At 37.0% G+C, this 4,463-nt stretch overlaps 1 pseudogene; it reads right to left on the bottom strand.

The window, feature by feature from the left end:
* Nucleotides 1-1,392: 1,392 nt before the first annotated feature.
* Nucleotides 1,393-3,148, bottom strand: LOC123375784 (annotated as a pseudogene).
* Between the last annotated feature and the right edge of the window lie 1,315 nt (nucleotides 3,149-4,463).

Genomic DNA, 4,463 nt, shown 5'->3' with positions numbered 1-4,463 from the left:
GAGTGGTGACCCAGTTTTTTCCTCATTATCAGCACCTAATGCCAGGCCCCACTGAGAAATAAACAGAACTTTAACCACCCACTTAGACAATTTTCTGTAATATGTACAATGCTTCACTTAATTATATTGCTTTCTATTAATCCAAATAATTCAGGTTAACACTGAATTTCCAAAACTGAGTGTTCACTAATTAAAGCAAGATGTGTAAGAAGTCTGATTATGAGGACACTGCAGATTTCTCAAAAAATGCAAGTAAAGAAAAACATGAAATAGACCAGAAACTATGTTGTAGATTTGTGAGCCTGATTCTTTCCGTTTTATACTGGATTCTCTGCCAGCTTTATTATTTTACATTAGGGAAAGTTCATTGTCTTGAATTATTTATTCCTGATTTACACCAATGTTATTTAGAGGTGAATGAGGTCTATAGACTCTCTGTTCTAAAGATTTCAAATGACTACAGAAGGCAGGATGTTATTCTGGCAAATTGAAGGCTTCTTTTAAATGCAGTGCAGGGTCACCAGTTCATACCGGGAAGCCATGTTTGTACTGAAAGACTTGACAACATTATGCATAAATCTGAGATATTATTGCTTTTAAATATAGCCAGACCATTGGGCTAAGCTCTAATAGTAGAAGCTCCTTAGGCTGTTTTGTGATTTATCACCATTTGGATGTTACTTCTGATTTGACTGCCTTTCTGTGTTGTTACGAATCTATCTGTAATATTTATTACAAATTATTTTATGTATCAAAAACTGATGAAAAGATGGACCAAATCCTTAGACCTGGCTCCAGATACTCACTGTGATGCAGCTGGAAGACTGCCCTAAAGAGACAGCCAAAGAATACCCCTGACCGAAAGGAATCCTTGAAAGGATTGTAGATCCAACATAGGTGCCTCTGCCCTATGAACTCCTGCACAATCTGCAGAGAGAGAATGTTAAAGGGACTGTTTTTAGGGCATGCCAGAGACACATGGTAGCAGGAATGGTGCACATGGCGCTCCCCCGATCACTGGCTGTTGCAGCTGTCCCCATGAGACTACCTCTGCCCCCATAACTTAGAGCAGTGTTTCCCAAACTTTTTTGGCCACGGAACACTTATAATATTATTTTGTAGTCGTTTGGTTTTCAAATAAAAAATGTGTTATTTATGCGCAAATATATTTTATTTTATAAAACAAAGCAAAAATACAAATTTAAAATAACTTGAACTAACAATTTCTAACTGGAAAGCGCGTATAAAGTAGTAGAAAAATCAAATGCGAGAGTCAAAATTAAAAACAGTGTTCTACTTAAAAAAACCTGTTTTTATATGTACACAAACAACAAACAAATTAGATTTTTACTAGGAAAATCTATTTTTATAAACAGAAATACAAATTTGGATTTAATGGGATTGGTGTTTCTGCTTTTTTCTATCACAAATTCTCTTAATATTAGGAATAATGCTGGAAAGTTGAATCCTCATGTCAGGCGCAGCATCAAGTCTATTCCTATATTTGGTTTTTGTTGCAGTATAATATGAAAATCCCATCTCACACAAATAAGTTGTAGGAAAAGGAAGGAGCACTCGAACTGCATGTTTAGCCACATTAGGATACTCTTCTATTAGGCTGCTCTAAAAATTATTCAGCGGAAGATCCTTAAACTTTTGTTTCAAATCAGAGTCAGAAATTAAGTCAATTAGGCTTTCATAATCGTGCGCAGTAAAATCGACTGGTTTGGCTGTAATTACAAACAGATTTCGAACCCAAGCATTATCATCAGTAGTTGTAGGAAAATATTCTAATAAAGAGGCCTGCAAGTCATGTAAGTGCTGTAAAATGGTGCTGGAAACTTCTTCATGGACCGTAGAATTTATATCAGTCAGAAATTCATGTACTGTAGGGAAGCAGTCAAAGTTATTCTGTTCTACAGAAGATGCCCAGAATTCCAGTTTCTTTTTTAACGACAAAATTTTATCCATTGCAGTAAAAATGGTCACATTCTTCCCTTGCAGCAACAGATTAATTTCATTTAATTTTGCAAAAATATCTGCAAGATATGCAAGTCTCATTAGCCATGAGGAATTTGTCAGACAATCATTAAATTTTCATCCTGAATTATCTGAAGTGAAGAATACCAGTAGTTCACTACGAATCTCAGAAAGCCTCACAAGCACTTTCCCTCTGGATAGCCACCTCACTTCCGTATGTAAAAGAAGCGCTTTGTGCTGACTACCTATTTCCTCACACAAAATTTTAAATAACCTGGATTGAAGTGGTCGAGATTTGACAAAATTGATAATTTGTACTGCTTCATCGAGCACAATTTTCAGATATGCTGGTATTTTTTTAACTGCAAGTGCTTGTCTGTGTAGAACACAATGGCTCTTAGTGCTTTCTGGTGCCACACTTATGATTCGCGTTACAGCTCCCTTCATCTTCCTGATCATTGCCCAAGGACCGTCAGTACATACATCAATACATTTACCCCAACTAATTTCATGCTTTCTGATAAAATTGTTGATGCAGTTGAATATTTCTTCTCCAGTTGTGTTGCTTTGCAGAGATTCACATAAGAGCAGGTCCTCTTCAATAATATTATTAAATCTATATCAGACAAATACTAGTAGCACAGCAAGTCCTGAAACGTCAGTGGACTCATCTAGCTGCAATGAATACTCATGGCAAATTTTCTGTCGGCAAACTAGCTCTTTTTCTATTGATATTTCTATCAATTTTTTTACCAGACTGCTCGCTCAACATGCATATTACAATACCTTTTGCGCAAGGCTTGATAAGCGTTTCTCCAATAGTGTGAGCTTCTCCAGCAAGCGCTATATGGTAACTTACTTGATAAGATGCCTCTGTTGCACTTTTGTTGTCTGTTTTAGCAATTTTAATCATTGAATGTTTACAATTTCCAAGTGAGTCACACTTCCTCTCAAAAAAACTTCTTTTTTTGTCTTTGTATTCAGCACACTTGGTTTCCAAATGCCTATGAAGTTTAGCAAGAGCCAATGAACTGTTTGCTGGTATTCTGTTGCACACGACACACTGCTCATCAGGAACATCTTTATTTCCAACACACGTAAAACCAAAAGACAAATAATTTTCATCATACTTTCGTTTCAGTCTTTTAACACCTGCTTCTTCTTGCATCCGAAGAAGTGGGTATTCACCCACGAAAGCTCATGCTGCAAAACGTCTGTTAGTCTATAAGGTGCCACAGGATTCTTTGCTGCTTCTACAGAACCAGACTAACACGGCTACCCCTCTGATACCTGCTTCTTCTTGTTTTTTTGATATATTTTGGTAGAAATTCTTTCACCTTGGATAACTTACTAGTACTAACAGATGTTTCAGCAACAAAAGACTGTGATTGTTCATCCTCACTTTGAAGTGTCACAATATTTTGCTTGTTTATTTCTGCCATAGTTGGAGCACCAGAATAACTTGCTTTTTGTTTCAAAGTTCCTTCTTTTAGCCACAAATTCATGGTGATTAGGTTTAGTAACAATATTTAGAAATACTGATTTTTGTCAAATTTTGTTTGTCACAAATATTTATATTGTTTTGAGTGAAGCTAGGTTAGTTGTGCTTATGACACACACGGTAAAGACCCACAGGTTTGAATATGTTATATTCAACATGGTGTAAAGAGAATGGTGTGTGCATACCACTGCAGTTCGCGCAGCCTCAAGCAGAAGGGGTATGATGTCATTAACTGAAATGTGCCCGAAAGGGATGGACATCAACATGCTTGCATGCCGCGTTCTCTTTACGCCATGTTATTCAATGCGAGATCTATCAATAATCGGGGAAAGTTTTATGTTAAATTATGTTAAAGTTTTATGTTATGTCATTCAAAAAGAGTTGTAAACTATGCTTCAAATATGCCAAATTTAAAATTAAAAAAAAATTAAAGACCTTTTTAAAAAAATTATGATTCTTTGACAGAACACCTATTCACATCGTGCGGAACACCAATTTGGGAAACACTGACTTAGAGCATTTCTTAGGCTGTTCTACATTTACACTAACAGCCGTTTCAGCCACTGTCTGGCACAGCATGAGGGAAACATCAAAGTGGCTAATGTACTGGGACAAGGATAATCTGTAAAGGACAAGCAATCTGTAAAGGGTTAACAGGTTCCTGCCTGTCCTGCTCGGGAAGGTCATAAAAGGAAGGGGAAGCTGTGGCAAAAGGGAATAGAGAGGAAGGAGTGTCCTGTTCCCTCCTGATGGTTAAAGCAGAGAAAACCACTGGCCATTATTGCCCTGTGTTCTTCAGTTGATTTGATTTTTATTTTGTGATGTACTTTGTGGACAATAAAACTAGCTATGTGGAAAGGGCCTTAACAGACCAATGCCTGAAGCTTTATTTCCCTTCTCTGGCTGGTGAAACTGCCCACCAGCTTAGAGGTATCCTTCCCCCAACTCTCATTAGTTGCACTGAGTGTAAACTTGACACAGA

This window comes from Mauremys mutica, chromosome 8, assembly GCF_020497125.1.
Source record: "Mauremys mutica isolate MM-2020 ecotype Southern chromosome 8, ASM2049712v1, whole genome shotgun sequence".
Taxonomy (NCBI): domain Eukaryota; kingdom Metazoa; phylum Chordata; order Testudines; family Geoemydidae; genus Mauremys; species Mauremys mutica.
This window is presented reverse-complemented; position numbering and strand designations above follow the sequence as displayed.